Raw genomic sequence first — 17,462 nt, 5'->3', positions numbered from 1 at the left:
TGACATTAATGTGTGAACAAAACAAACAGACATGATTGGTAAAAATGTCAAAATTAGGGGTACAGCAGTCAAAATTGTGTTATAATCTTAAGCACTATAAAAACAAACAAATATGCTCACAAAGAAAAACAAAATGGCATATAGACAAAGCATAAGCAAAAATGAAAGACAAGAATAAAAAAAATGACCATAGCGTAATAACACAATGGCGGGGATGTATAAGTACCGAGGCACGCCGAAAGGATATTACAAAAATGTGAGAGAGCTTTATTGATAAAAGTCCTTCATTGACAGTTTCTAAATTAAATAATTAAGCAACATAACCACATTTGTACACTCTATGTTGAATCAATGTAGAGGGAAATACATGTTTCAATAGAGTATGTGAGAGTAGGTGTATTTACAAAGCGAGATAATTGAAGGTTGTTTACAAAAGATTTTAGGTAAACGTCAATGAGACAACAATGAAACGACATAAATATTAATCAAAGTACTGAAGTACTGAACATCGGATGACTGCAAGTTCTTGTGGATGGTCACAAGCACTTGTCTCAGAAAAAAAAATCACATCTCTATACCTGAAAGTGAGGTAAATGTACTGATGTAAATTTTTTTTCTTAGACAAGTTCGTGCGTGGATGATAAATGAATGACAGGGAATTCAACCTCACCGTAAAAAATATGATATTGAAGTGATACAAATCAGTATACTCTGATTTTTTGTTATATATTATATTAATATTTGTATATTACAGTTATATGTATATATAATTTTCATCCATTTGTATATCATTCTATTCTATTATATTAATAATAGTGCAGTGCAAATGCATGGTGGACACTCTTCTGTAATAATTTGATTTTTCTAATAGATTGGATTTGAGTAGGCATTCATATTTCCCCGCCAAACTTTCAATCTCCCATGCAGAGTTATCGGTCCTTGAGAGAGAGCGAGGACCGATAACTCTGCATGGGAGATTGCAAACGTTCTTTAGATATTCTTCCGCATGCGTTAACACAAATTTTCTGTACGTGTGCATAGACATTAAAGATTTTTTACTTATATATATATTTCTAACGACAAAACATTTTCATATTATAAATTTATGTTCCAATAAAAATATTTTTAGGAGTATCCATTAAAAAAAATGAACTTATAACAAGCGATAAGGATTGTTATTTTGTACTCGATAATGTCCGCGTATTTATCATGTTTATAGATCGGTTACAATCCCAACACGAAAGTTACGTAATGGAAATCTAGGCGACAGCAATACACCGGAATGCCCTCACGGTCATCCGATGTAAAAAGCCATCTAAGTACTCAACATACAGTCTTCAAAACTAGACATGTATTTACAATAATTTTCTTCAGTGTTTTTAAAAATATTCATGTGGACAGTTTCTTGATTTTTATGTTCACGGAAAAGAGAGGCGAAAGATACCAAAGGAAAATTCAAACTCATAAGTCGAAAATAAACTGACAACGCCATGGCTAAAAAAGAAAAAAAGACAAACAAACAACAGTACTGGGAGTGATCTCAGGTGCTCCGAAAGGGTAAGCAGATCCTGCTCAATATGTGACACCCTTCGTGTTACTCCTATAAAATACGCTGATAAGTTATAAAAAGTGATTAGGAGTATACAGTTCTGGTTTGATTGTAGTACGCACGACACGTGTAGTTTGTGGTTAACAAATTCTATTAAATGATTGGTTCGCATCCCAGTCTCACATTGATGACTTTCCACAATTATATCCGATAAACCACTTAATGCTTCAACTACAATCAACGAAATAGAACTTAACGAAACGGAAATGGGTGGAAGACACTCTAGTATAAGTAATCCATCAAAAGCTTCTGGTCCTTACTCAATAAATCCAGAACTGTAAAAGAGGCTTCAGCTATTTTTAAATATCCTTTGTGTAAATTATTCAACTTGCCCTTGCATAGCGCAGTATTGTCCAATCAATGGAAAAGGGCAAACGTTTTCCCTGTATTCAAAGTAATAAATCAAATGATGTGAAAAATTACAGATCGATTTCCCTCTTGCGTGTTATATCAAAGTGTATGGAGCGCTGTGTTTATAAGCATATTTACAATCACTTAAAACAAAATAATTTTCTTAGCAGTAATCATTCTTGCTTCACCGGTAGGAACTCAGCAGTAAATCAACTGGTAAATGTTGCAAACGATTTTGGTAAAGCTCTCGATAGTGGCAAAGAAATAAGGGTTTGTTTTCTGTGATATAAGCATAGCCTTCGATAGAGTTTGGCACAAGGGTCTTCTTTTCAAATTACAACCAGCTAAAATATCTGGTAGTTTATTGAAATGATGTGAAAATTATCTGTCAGGAAGAACCCAAAGTGTGGTATTTAATGGTACAAGATTTGAATGGCTACCTGTTATGTAAGGGTACCCCAGGGGTCTATTCTAGGGCCTCTACTGTTTTCTAATGTTTAAATGACATTGTCGAGGATATTCATACAGAAATTAAATTATCTACTGATGATATTTCATTGTACTCAGTAGTTGATTACCCGATTGAAGCTGCTGCAACATTAAACAATGACTTAATAAAATACATAGTTGGTCACACAGAAATGGCTTGTTAATTTTAATGACAAAAGAAACAACCCCAAACAGAATCTATGATTTCTAGGAAAAAAACTCAGTTGTTGCACCCCGTTTAAGATGAATAACCAAGAACTCAAGTTAGTCGACAATCACAAACATCGTGGTGTATATTTCTCTAATAATTGATTTTGGCAAGACCATATCGAATATATGACGAAAAAATCTTATTTAAAGGTCAACATTTTTAGAAACGTTAGAAACGAACTCGACCGGTTAACTCGAATTATATTAATATATTATATGTATCTTATAATACGCCGATGTTGTGTGGGACACACATAATATAAAATAATACAAAGGCTTGAAAATATCCAGCTTGATGGCCTCACGCAAAGTTAAAGGGGGGACTAAACTCACGAATATTAGTAAATTATACGTTGAAACTCAATGGGAAAAGTTATCGGAACGCAGGGAGAATCATAGATTGATACTCTGTCACAAAATTGTATATGACAAAACACTTAGTTATCTTTGTGAACAAATATCAGTTTTAGTAGGAAGTACACATAACCATGACACAAGGCAAAGTCAAAATAGTCTAGAAATCAATACAAGAACTCACTTATATTCTGAATATTTATATTCTGCAACAGTGAAATTATGGAATAAGCTACTTTTTAAAATATTCGACAATGCAACTTTCAAGTGATTATGCATTCTCTTGCGGATTTTCCATAGCGTATTGATTTAAATATTTTGTTTTCTGGATCAGGTTTTAACCGATGAAGAAAATAGTACTCTTTTTGTAATCGTATAGATGTATATATATTGAAAAGTAAAAGATTCACACCATAACATGAAAGCGTCATTCATATGTTTTCCCTGCATTTCATTTAGTTCATTTCATTGTTTTTTCTCTCCTTTTTTTCCTTCTAAAACTACAATATAATAAATTTCATTTTGTATTTACTATTCTTACTTTATTCAAATTGACAGAGCATTTTTCAAGTATTCATTATGTTGTAATTCATCATTCTTTGGAGACAGATTATATAAGCAATGTTGCTGGGTTCTAGATCCAATTGTAATACTAGTAATGTATTATCTTATATATATTACCTTGATTTGATTTGTTGAATAAAATATTGTTTAAACCAATAAATCCTATTGGATTTCTTCTATGTGTGGTTTTGTTTCAAGTGTTCAATAGAGAGGAACTCACAGGGAATCCTAACCCAAAACCTTACTTTCAAAATCTAGTTTATTATTTAATTAGTTGATTTTTTTCACAAACATTGTTACACTGCATGAAAGAATTTTTCACGTTATTTTAATGGTGACTGTGATAAGATTTTGCATGTCAATGTGTTGTTAAAGATGATTGGTTTCCATCGCTGAAAGTAACGATTTCGACAGAAATATTAGATAAATATTAAAATGAAAAATAAGTACTTGTTATTTGCTTCAATTTTGAGACTAAAGTATGAACTTTGAAAAAAAAATCGGAAGGGTGTTGCTGAATTTTTGAGATATGTATATTCTACTATTAATAAAATCATTTTGGAACAATGTAAATTTATTGAGCATTATCAATCTTCTTATACATATAAGTATTCTATACTATGTCATAATTGATTTATTGAATTTTAATGATAAAGTTAATCAGCAACGAAACCCAGTTGAAAAGTTTTAAAACTTAAGAACTAGATAAACATGAGATTGCACCCGTATTTGCATGTTGACCAGCGAAAGAAAAAACCGAAAACAATTCAATGGACAGTTAGCCTATGAAAGTTTATTATTAATGCAGAGATATACATTCTCTTATTGTAATAATTGTTTTAAATTATAACCAGTATATGCATGTATAGACTCTTCGTCGTTCTACTTTCTGGTAATCAGTTTGGTAAAATGAGAAAAAGTTCTAACAAAACAAAATATTTACTAAAACAAACTAACAACTTCCGAATTGCGAACTTTCCATTTCTATGCAGCAACATTCCAGCAGCACCTGCAAACAGAGTATATATCTCCCAGTTGATACGATATTCCAGGGCTTGTATTTCCTATCATGATTTCCTTGATAGAGAGTTGCTGCTCACAAGAAAGCTATTAAACCAAGAGTTCCAAGTGGTGAAGTTGAAATCATCCCATCGTAAACTTTACGGACGCCAACAGGAGTTGGTTGACAGTTATGGAAAATCTGTTTCACAGATGACAACGGATTTGTTCCAATTGTCGTAACTACAATCCCGTCCCCTTTTCCCTGAATGTGACCTACCGAATGAGACTTATCAACGGGTTTGTACTAACATGAGCAACACGACGGGTGCCACATGTGGCGCAGGATCTGCTTACCCTTCCGGAACACCTGAGATCACCCCCAGTTTTGGTGGGGTTCGTGTTACTCAGTCTATAGTATTCTATGTTGTGTTTTGTGTACTGTTGTTTGCCTGTTGGTCTTTTTCTTGTTTAGCCATGGCGTTGTCAGTTTATTTTTGACTTATGAGTTTGAATGTCCCTTTCGTATCTTTCGCCTCTCTTTTAGAGATGGAATAATAAAGTTTACACGACTTACTCCTTGCAATTGTTGTGCAAGTATAGGTGTTAACTTCTATGTCATTTGGTCTCTGGTGGAGTGTTGTCTCATTGGCAATCATACCACATTTTCTAATTTTTATCTTTATCCTAGGTTTTTTTCTTCTTCAAACAGTCAATATGAAAGGGGTACATAACTGAGCTTTTATATATCCTATATTAATACAGTTTCAAATTTGCTAAAGTTTTAAACCAAATTCACACATTTGACACTAAAACATCAACAAAAACTTACAAATGAGCTAGACTAATATTAGTATACGTACATTTATCATTAAGTAAGTTACATATTGTACCCTCTGAAATATTTCAGATTTTTTTATAATAAGGTATATGTTCTAGAAGCTTATCAATACATGTTAATACATAGAACATCGTAGTTAGTAATAAAGAAAGGTGATCTTTTAAAGAAAAAGGTTGTAGAATTTCTACATCAAAAATATTTGTACTATTTAACATTGCAGACAAAACAACATGTTTGTACACTCTTACCTTAAGTTTGTTTGTACTTTATCACCAAAAGTAAGTATTGACTGTAGACGGTTAAATCCGTCAATTTATGAAATGGAAAATCCCTCACTCCTGTTTTAATGTTATCCGCATACAAATAAGATAAATAATTTTACCGCAAGGCATTTGTTTACTATAACATGTTTGTAAATATTCATCAAATAAGTAAAGGAGGGTTTATAATATGGTGACAAGTTAGGAAAATTCATGAATTAATTATCTATGTCAATATTTGTACATTTATAATGATATAGAGTGTTAAACAAACATAATTAAAAAAGAGAGAAATCACTGTCCAATATCGACATTATACAAAAAATCACATTGGCATGTACCAATAAGTTTTGTCATTTAAAAAAACTTGCCAGGGATCAAGCCATTTGTAACTTAATGATGTCGAACTTCGTTGTGTTACTTCATACATGGAGACTACTCACTAACTTTCGAAAATAAACTAAACTGATATGAATTTATTTTTACTAGCAAGTGGAAATCATTTATATAAATAAATATATAGTCGCATCAGAATTATAAATATGTCTTCAAGTATTTATACATTATCGCTTAATTTGATCATATCGTCCGCCCTTCTAACAGTATTACAGGTAGTAGATAAATAATGTCAAAATTTAGATTTGTAAAAGCATTACGGATATTTCATGGTCGCAATAATGGGTTGGTGGTCAGCTATGAGACAATGTCGCCTAGATAATAAAAAAAAAGTGTATCCCCTTCAAATAACGTCCGTTCCTAGATGCTGGTCGCCATAGTAAGTGAAGTGATATGCAAATACAACAGGTGACAATATAAAAATAAGAAGATGTGATAAGATTGCCAATGAGACAAAAGTAGAGACCAAATGACATTAAATTAGCAACTATAGGTAACCGTATGACCTTCAACTACGAGCAAAAACAAATACCGCACTGCAAGCCATGAAAGACCTCAATATGACAAATGTAGAACAGTTCAACGAGAAAACCAACGGATCGATTTATATACAAAACAACAACAACAAAAAATATGATATACAGCAACAAACGACAATCACTAAACTATGGGCTCCTAACTAAGGACAGGCACACACAGAATGTGGCGGGGTTAAACATGTTTGACGGTGTTTATATATCCCAATTCGTTCGTTATGCCCGTGTCCGTAATGACATTTTGGATTTCAATGAGCGTAATCTATGTATTACTGGTAGTACTCTCGGATCAAGACGTAGTGTCCTTTTTGTTTGATGTTTTTTCTTTGTATCAATCTGATGAGTTCAGCCTCTTTCAACTGATTTTTATAGTTTGTTCTTATGTTGTGCTGTTACACCACTGTCCCAGGTTAGGGGAAGGGTTGAGTGCTCACAAACATGTTTAACCCCGCCACACTTGATGTGCCTGCCCCAAGTCAGGAGCCTATAGTTCAGTGGTTGTCATTGGTTCATGTCTGTCATATTTGTTTTCGTAAACTGTTTTGTTATAAATTACGCCGTTAGTTTTCTAAATTGAATTGTTTCATATTTTTCATGTCGGGGCTTTTATAGCCGACTATACGGTATGGGTTTTTCTCATTGTTGAAGGCCGTACGGTTGCCTATAATTGCTTACATCCATTTTATTTGAACTTTGGTGGATAGTTGTCTCATTGGCAATCATTCCAGGTCTCCTTATTTTTCTATTGAGGGCGCCCAACTCTCTCTCTCTCTCTAACCTGGGACAGTGGTGTAACAACACAACACAAGACCAAACTATCATTTGGAAAGAGTTTAACTCATCAGATCGATACAAAGAAAAGAAAAACAGCTAACAAATACACAAAAGACACAAAGTACAGATCGGAGAGCACTCGCAGTTACTGAAAGCTACTTCAAAGCCAATAGCAATGTATAAAAAATATGTATCTAAGACTAAAATCAATCATTACACCTCCAACATACAATAGATTTAGCAGAAAGACGTCATTGACAGTCAGCGAAAACATGACATTAAGTAATTCCACAATATAGGTATTGACAGAATGTAGGACCGTGTATGTAGATATGTGTATAACAATAATATTATTTGGGTTTAACTGGTTGATAACAAAATCAATATTTACCCCGCTACAAACAAAATTCAAAGATCTAATTACATTGTTAAATTGGTAACCTTTTAGAATAAGTTTATTTACAGGATCGATAAGTGTACCCGGCTCGTATCGAAATTTACGGGCTCGGTAAACAACATTACCGTAAAAAATAGGATGTGGTATCCCGTTTGTTACAAGTTTTCTACAGGTATAGCCAAACTTCGAAACAAAATCCCTGTATCTATGAAAAAATTTAGTAAAGGTTTTAAGTAATTTGTGGTAACGAAATCCTTGACTTAATAATTTATCAGTGATACACAGATTACATTCATTAAAATCCAAAAACGTCACTACAGACACGGGCACATCGAACGAGATGGTATAACACCGTTAGATAGCAAAACCCTCTCCCAACACCACAGGCACTTGTTTCTATCCATGGGAAGCCCCACTATCAACGTATATTTACGAGAAGGTACCCAACTACTTTTTTCACCTCTCCGCTTCAAACCCTTATTTTGCTGTCAATTCATTCTCAAATTTATTGTTCCATACACCATTCGATTCGTGAAAAGTTTTTCTTTCAGATGGTATGGATTGTATTTACCCTTAGGGTACCCCTTACCTCCAAAACACAAGATTTGTCAATAAATATTCCTGTGATTGTTTTTAGTCCTCCTACAAAATACAATAACTTCCGGTATCAAAATTTCACGGACTGAATCCTTATTAAAAAGAAAAATAACGATGCTACAAATATCATTTCACTGGGGATTTTTTTATTTAAATTTTAGAAAACAAAAAATATATGGGATATATTTATTCGTGTAGCCTTTAAAGTTTTAGTCCTAGATAATTTGCATAAAACAGTGAATGATAAGTCTAGAGAATCACAAATGAATAAGTAAAATCTAGAGAGTGTAATGACCTTTAACTTATGAATAACCCTATGAACTATGAACCGACCAATCACAATCAGTATTGAAATTCACTGCCATAAACCGGTAGTTGTTGTATTTTGTAGGAGGACTAAAAACAATCACATGAATATTTATTGACAAATCTTGTGTATTGGAGGTAAGGGGTACCCTAAGGGTAAATACAATCCATACCATCTGAAAGAAAAACTTTTCACGAATCGAATGGTGTATGGAACAATAAATTTGAGAATGAATTGACAGCAAAATAAGGGTTTGAAGCGGAGAGGTGAAAAAAGTAGTTGGGTACCTTCTCGTAAATATACGTTGATAGTGGGGTTTCCCATGGATAGAAACAAGTGCCTGTGCCCAACACGATGCATCTTTTGTAAAATTCCTTTTCCGACAGGACTCTGCTGCGAATTAATACAGTCAACATAGCCAAACGGACGCACCTCTCAATCATATTGGTTTTATGATTTTGCATGGTCTTTTTCGGTTCTCTTTATCCCAGGCTGATATCCAGTTGAAATTAAACAAAAGAAATGGAACTCTTTAGAGAAGATAAAAAGGCCAAGTTGGTAGGTTTTAATTGTTTACATCTGTTTCTATGGGCTTTAAAACTTTAATGTAGGTATCTAATTTAGGATATTTTGCATAGTGTATACGCGTTTTTACTTGAATTATAGTATGGTGCGTCGAGGTATTTGTAAACTTTTAAATTAAAGACAAATTTTCACAAAACAGTCGATTGTGGTAGGTACAAGTATATGTGGATCTTTTTTGTGCATAAGCATAAATTCCGCCGAAAAAAAAATCCACAGAAAGATAAAAGAATGATCTTTTTAAAGGATTAATTTGCATCTCTGCCCTTCCACGGAATATTTATTTAGAATATTTTTAGTATTTATTTATCCCTACAATGGCTTCTATTTTCACGAATAAAAAATAGATGGCGTAATGGGGATATAATTTTGACGAAGTAAAATCCTGACTGTGTCCCATCCTCTCTAAGTTAGTTATTAGATATATTTGACATGAACATTAAAATCACTATTTCCTTTATACGCAAATTTATCTGTTTCAGAGGAACTATACGAAATCAGTTGCCTAGATTTTATCTAGAATTGGTTACAGAATTTGTTTTAGTATATCATTTTCCCAATAGACAAGAAATTTTGTTAAACTATATAAGATTAACAAGAAATCTCAATATCTATTAAAAAATGAACGGATCGAATGAGTTGACTTTGTACTATATTGTTATTATTATGAGATAAAGATTCCATTACATATACAAGAGTAGAAAGAACTCAATCTTAAAGCTTACAAAATCCAAAGCGGCTGTTTTCAACATAAAATTAGTCAAAACATGTCTAGAACTTAAAAGCGCTATTAAGCTATAAGTGCAATGCATATATTTCCCGATAATTATAATAATTTTTAGAATAAAATTTTCCAATGAGTTTCATCTTTCTTACCTTATGCTGTAAATTCTACCCTTGTGTGATTGCTAGCAAATATCTTGAAGTTATTAAACTTCATACACACAGATAGACTTATAAACGAATGTTTGTTCACCCATATAAGATCATTATTGTTAAAAGCCTGGTCATTCTATTTTAGTGCTTACACTTACTGATCGTTGTATTTTAAATGTATTTGAATTAAATATCCGTTTCAAATTTTTAAGTTGTCAGTTACCTGTTATGGTAAATACGTCCTTGATGACCGAATTCTAGTCTACAATATATGATAGCATACAAAACATTCAATTGATCAAAAAATGTCTAAAGACTAAACAGTTATCACCTGGAGACTGGAAACGCCGGCCGGCATTTTAAACACATTTACAAAAATGGAAAATATCAACCTGTTTATTTCCTTTATTTTATACTTAATTCATTACTACAGACTTTCGAAAAAATTCCGCCCTCAACCAAAAGGATCTTCCACAATTGTTGTGAGGTCGAAAGGAATAAGACTGCGATTTGCAAATAATAATTTTTCTCGTCAAGAAGGTGTCACTCACAAATACACTAAAACAACTATTTTATTTTCACGCTTTTATCAAAGACTATATATCCATTGTATTATTAACAACACATGTTATCGCAGGACTCCCTTGCATTGGTTATTAGATAATCTTATTATTACTCAATATGCATTTGCTAAATGTTTCCTACAGTGCTTTATTGGAAAAATAAGAGGATTTGGCTATTCTCTTAGGTCTCCTTTGGTCATATAGCTCCCCATATGTTTAAATATTTATACATCATTGGCTTTCAAGTTTTTGGGAATTTGGCGAATGAAGGTAAATCCAAAAGAACGTTTCGGAAGCACCAGAATTATAAAGTGCTATTGTCATTTTAATATCTTAACATTTACTTGAAACGACCAACTCTTCACCAGACTTAATTTTGATAGATTTTGAAGATTTTAATTTAAAGGACTCATTTAAATTTGTTTTTTTTTTTAACAATTATTATTATATACCACACATGCCTACCTTAATAAGTCGTAATATCATTACAAAAGTCAAAATACAAAATGACGTTTTATTAAACTTCTAAGTTGCTAGATCACTTGTATTCGTATATCATAAATTAAATAAATATAACTTTGACATTATAAGATAAACATTGTATAAGTTATCGAATATAGCAATAAAATCATTACATTTGCGGACAGCTGTAACCATATACTTTATCAGTACGTTAGACTACTGAACACAACTTCACATAGGATTGTACATATTATTCTTTATAGTTACACCCCAGTTCTATTGTTATACTTCATAGTTTCTATTTCTGAAACAAGTGTAAATTGAATAGATCTATTGTAACGAAGAACAATGGATTTTGACCACAGGGTGTGACGAGCGGGGTTTCTGGAAACCCCGGCCTGCTTCTACATCCCGAAAACACAGTCCATTGTTATTCATAACAATAGAAATTGATTATCTTTTTAAATAGCATGAACAAAAGAAATTACTAATAGTGTTTGTTCACTACAAGTTGTTTCAAGATATAAAAAAAAACACATTGTAGGAAATTCAATTTATAAATTTCCTAAAATGAGTTTTTTTTAAATTGTTTCGCTATTTGGAATACAAATAGCGAAAAAAGTATTAAGCATCTATTTTGAATAAAAAAAAATCCTTTAAATACTCCTTTGCTGGAAGGTAAAACTTTTAATCACCAGGGGCGGATTCAGCCACTTTTAAAAAGGGGGGGGGGGTGGTCCCAACCCAGGATAAAAAGGGGGGTTCCAACCATGTTTCCCCATTCAAATGCATTGATCGTCACAAAATAGGAGGGGTTCCAACCCCCGGACCCCCCCCTCCTAGATCCGCCACTGATCCCGGTCATATGTCTCTATTCTTAAGCATTGATCTTTAAAAAAAGATGATTCTAACACCCGGACCTCCACCCCTGGATTGCCCCACAAAAAAGGGAGTTCCTAAATATTCAATCTGTATTTTTGTATGTGGAGCGTGTCCGGTCCTCGGATTTCTAATCCAGACACACCTATCCTCAGTATGTCCGAATATGAATGTTTGTTTATACTTGATAATAGAGGGGGGGTATAAAACCGTAACATAAAAAATACATTAATAAATGATTACCTTCTTTAAACTGATACAGGTAGGTACTTTGGGTTATTATATTGCCTTTATCTTTAGTCTCTTCTACCAAATCCAACGCTTGACACAAAATGTCGTCCGTCTTATACCCGTCCATATTGACAACTGCATATAAGGAGCATGATGTATTTTTTTTTTTTTTTGTAATAAGAATGCACGAAACGGTCAACCTTGACCTGCTGATTCATATTAGCACAAGGATTTAACGGGAATATGCAAAACAGCATCTTTGACATTTGTAAAATCTACTCACTTGTCAAAGTTTGAACGAAGATAGCCAAAGTAAGGTTACTAGTGGGGTTTCATGTAAAAAAAAATCTTATAAATCAAGCTATCCATTCTTTTTCATTTAGTAATCAATGTTAAGAAATATAGGGTTTAGCATGGGGTGTAAGTTAGTTATACACCTCGGGATACGGCGTGTCTGGATAAGAAACCCCTCCGGCCTCCGGCCGTCGGGGTTTCTTATCCAGACACACCTATCCCTCGGTGTATAACTATTACATCTGACCTTTCAGTAAATTAAATTTAATTATGATCCATTTACAAATGGTTATCTATAATGTATAGATAAACAATAAGTTCAACAAATGCATTGTTAGCACATATGATACAATCTAACATTGTCTTGGAACTGAGAAACAAGAAGCAATGCCTGCCTTGCTGAAATTAAAACGCACAAACGCAACGTCACCGTTGCCACTATTGATAATAATACCACCTAAAAGTGATGTGTCGATAATAAAATATTGAATAGAGACCAATACGTGCGAAACGCCTTTGTTTTTACGCCAATAGTTGCCCTAAGTACCCGCTTATTAATATTGATACGTGACCAAGACGAATTCGAAGTTGAAATCACTACGCGCATACAGAAACGCTGTACAAAGGGTCACGGGTCTTCAAGCAATTTGACGAAATTCGGGAAAGTGGAACAGAATTTTGGCGCTTGTGAACTTTCCGACATTTTAGACACTGAAAATAATAACTAGCCGGAGAAACTGTAGAAGGACAAGAAAAATTGAAAGTTAACCGTTACACTATGACAAATTCAGAATGTCTACACTTTTGATTTGTAGCTTGCAACACAGAAACTATACAAAAAAGTGAATGACTTAAGGGAAAGCAAAATATAGAAACAGTCTTGTAAAACAATTGAAACTGTGATTGGATGACGAAAATCTAAAACGATGTGATGGAGGAAGAATCAACAGTACAAATAGTAGAGAATTGTTTTGCTTTCCCGTTTTATTACCATTAAATTTAAGGACATATTAACTGACCTCATCATAATAGATGTGGACCATTTAGACATTATCGAGAGTCGCTGCGTAACTTGTCATGGAGTGACTGGGATACCATACCCCGGTTCGGACCTACAACCCCTACTGGTCGACATAGCTTGTGAGGACAATCCATTTCCCGTTACGGGAGTGGAATTCTCAATACCTTATTATATGAGAACTTACAAAGGATCTCTTCCAAAGGTTATGATCTCGGACAAAGTTCTTTGTTTGATTCGGTTTAAAAGTGGTTGAACATATATCAAAGTCTACATATATAACCGAAGAAACTTATTCATTTTGAGCAATTTTGCGATTTATTCCGAAGAGAGCACTTTGGTTCATAGAGTGGTGGGAGAGGCTGATTGGATTATCAAAAAAAATGCTAACAAAATGTATTAGAACAAACACTGGCGAACAACGAAATGCTCAAAACGATCGTTACTGATGTTAAAACATTCTGAATAGTCGCCCTTCATCTGATCCAACGGACGACGAAGCACTAACTCCGTCATATTTACTTTACGGCAGACGAATCAGTTCTCTATTTTGTAAAAACAAATCGAAGATTCAAGTCTGATAACTTCGTAAACTTTATATTTGTTTTGTTATTGTTTTGTCCATAAATCAGGCCGTTAGTTTTCTCGTTTGAATTGTTTTACATTTGTTATTTTTGCGGCATTTTATAGCTTCTTATGCGGTATGGGTTTTGCTAATTGTTGAAGGCCGTAAGGTGACCTGTAGTTGTTAACTTCTAGGTCATTTGGATTCTGGTGGATAGTTGACTCATTAGCAATCATACCAGATCGTATTTTTAAATTTATCTCTTAGAATTGAATTAGTTTGAAGATGAATCTAGATCAGGTCTGTGTTAGGAAAAGAAGAAAATAAAGACATAAGACTTACGCGTCTTAATTGTTAATTGTGAGAAGTTCTTAATGAAGTTAATGTGTTATTTGCTACCGGTAGTATGTGAACTGTTGATTTAATAACCACTAACTGTAAGAGTTAAGATATAGCTTTACAATTTTAATTAATGTAAAGTAATGCATTAGCGGTCCCCAGTATCGTTTGGAAATATAACACACAAACTCAACGTTCCCCTTGTCGCTATTCTTTGTAATCACCTTAAGTATTAAATTCGATATAGAGTTTCGAATTGAGATTGATACATACCAGATGCCTTTGTTTTAGACACTTTTATCACCGAGACAATGTCTGGTTATTACTTTTATACTGCAATGCTAAAAACTATTCAGTCGCAAATATTTTGTGTAAAAAAATTGAATTTGGAACGTGAAGCAGACAGCGTCAAACGTCCAACAACTTGTGTTCCTATGGAAACAGTTATTGTTACATATGTTATATTAACCATTTTCTCTACAACTACATAGCATACTAGAACATGATACTGCTACAATGTATGTCGATTTTTAAAAATCCAACTCTAAAGTAGATATAAGGACCTACGGTCACATGACTGTCATTTGATTTATAAATATGAATAGAAAAGTTATACTACACATAATTTGTCCGTTAGTATATTTATTGGGTATGCTATAAATACTTTTCTTTTTTGTATACATTAATATAAAAATGACTGGTCGGCACTAGAATCACTTGGGAAATCTTCTCTAAAACTACTGTGTCAAATGGAATCATAGTCGTTCAATAATCCTTTTTGCGTTCTTTTTATTTTTTTTTTATGTTCCTAACTTCCAAACGACTAAACATTGACTCCGTGACAAAAAAATAGCACACAAAGGTGAAAAGAATTGACCGCAGACTAAACTTGATCATAAATTAAGGCGACAATGTTTAACCCAAGTTGAAACAAAAACTGAGGGAATCTCAATGTATCCTTGTATGATGTAAGACCGCGAAACATTTCGCTGGTGAGTTGAGACATCGACACAGCGTATCGGTCAACCTATTTGTTATTTACCGTTACTGTAAACTTATGTAGTGTCGATTTAAAGACTTTTTTGAAATTGGTCCTAATGTGGAATGATTTCAGGGGAAAATTGTTCCTATTTTTTAGCACATTAACATATAGAAATTATTTTTCCCGACAACATATTTCAAAATCATAAATACATCTGTGAAATAGTCCGTGCTCCCTTTACAGTACTAAAGAGTTAGTCACGTTTTGACCAATGCTATTTCTTGATTATCCTTAGTTATATATTTATATGCAAAGAGGAAATGTGGGGTATACGTCAATGTGATAGTAACCCAACAACACCAATAACCAAATGGCAATTAGATAGCAACATGTAATCCCGTGATCTTTTATAGCGTACTATACGGTGTTTGCTCATTGCTGACGGTCGTATGATTTCCTGTTATTGTCTCATTAGCAATCATACCAAATCTCTTTCTTTATACATTTTTTATAAATATTGGACAGTTGACAAGTGTATGTACAATACATTTTAATTGTTAATTGTCAAGCTCTGGTTTATCTAAAAAGGTTGGGAATAAATAGTATATGCTATATCATAAATTCGCCATCAACCATGTCAACACCAAATTCTTCAAATACAAAAGTATTAAGATATGACATAAGATAACCACCATCGAGGCTTCTTTCTTTGGACATGCACATGAATAAGTGGCGGGCTTTAACTAATTTTTCTTAATCTAGGTCAATGAAATCAACCTTGCATGTAACATTTGATTGTGTTAACATGTTGCATATGACCGATACAGTATACAGTAAACAAAATCGCAAAGGGTTCCGTTGAAGTCTGTGTCTCACCTGCGATTGCTGAATATCAGTGTAAATGTCGATTGTAAAAAGCTAGTCCATTTATCAGTAAAATACAGAATTTAAAAAAAAAATCAAACTTTTTCTTTAGATGCTATTTCTTGATCTTAAAGATTAGCTTCTGTCCAAGTTTCATAACATGACGGTTATCAAATTTATCATGTAGAATACTGAAAAATTAGAGAAAGATGTTTTCAAAATTTTCCTTTTGGTAATAAAAATAGCTTGTCAAACTTATGTAAAATTCCATGACGGTTTGAGACAAAGTTATTCAAGACTGAAAAACTTTAAGCTTAGACTGTATCTTTATGTCAACTGTACACAAAACTATTTTTTTTATCAGTAAAATACGGAACAAAGGAAATAAATATTTTCAAAATTTTCCTCTGATTACTGTCTTTTGGTAAAAAAAAAAAATTCTGTCCAAATTTCACATAATTCCATGAAGGTTTGACAAAATTATTGATGACTGAAAAACTTTAACCTTAGACCGTATTCAATGTTAACCATGACCAGAACTCTTAAGTCCATTCAATAGTAAAATACGGAATATATATATTTTCAAAATTTTGCGCTCGACGCGTCCTTCGGTCATGAAAACGCTTCTGTCCAATTTTCATATTGAATCTTAATGTTCTAGCCGCCGACCACGACGGAATCCAGAAACGCTATGTCTCACTAAGGCGACATAAATGTCGCAGGCTAAAAACCACATTATCTTATTGATTTTTCATTTTTTTTACTTCATTGATGATTTTCTATATTCAGCTTGATAAAAAAGTGGATGCGGTATGATTGCCAATGAGACAACTATCCACCAAAATTCAAATGAAGTGGAAGTAAGCAATTATAGGCAACCGAACGGCCTTCAACAATGAGAAAAATCCATACCGTATAGTAAGCTATAAAAAGCCCCGACATGAAAATATGAAACAATTCAATTGAGAAAACTAACGGCATAATTTATAACAAAATAATTTACGAAACACAAATATGAAAGACATAAACCAACGACAAACACTGAACTACAGGATCCTGGCTTGGTACAGGCTCATAAAGAATGTGGCGGGGATAAGCATGTTTATGAGCGCTCAACTCTCCC

At 33.2% G+C, this 17,462-nt stretch overlaps 1 protein-coding gene across 3 annotated transcripts in view; it reads right to left on the bottom strand.

Annotated features, from left to right (window-relative positions):
• Positions 1-17,462, bottom strand: part of LOC127730763 (excitatory amino acid transporter 1-like) — an 82,140-nt gene that overhangs the window by 11,887 nt on the left and 52,791 nt on the right. The window contains exon 1 of one of the 3 annotated variants that reach the window (XM_052239318.1): positions 10,143-10,278. The exons of 1 other annotated variant lie outside the window; for it this stretch is intronic. The gene's annotated coding sequence lies outside the window, so the exon portion shown is untranslated. Of the gene's footprint in view, positions 1-5,665; positions 5,738-10,142; positions 10,279-17,462 lie in introns of those variants that run through there. One more of the 3 variants, XM_052239325.1, reaches the window with a different exon arrangement.

Source organism: Mytilus californianus, unplaced genomic scaffold (genome assembly GCF_021869535.1).
Source record: "Mytilus californianus isolate M0D057914Y unplaced genomic scaffold, xbMytCali1.0.p SCAF_1, whole genome shotgun sequence".
Classification (NCBI taxonomy): Eukaryota; Metazoa; Mollusca; class Bivalvia; order Mytilida; family Mytilidae; genus Mytilus; species Mytilus californianus.
Note: the sequence above shows the minus strand (reverse complement) of the source record. Positions and strands in the feature narration are given on the sequence as shown.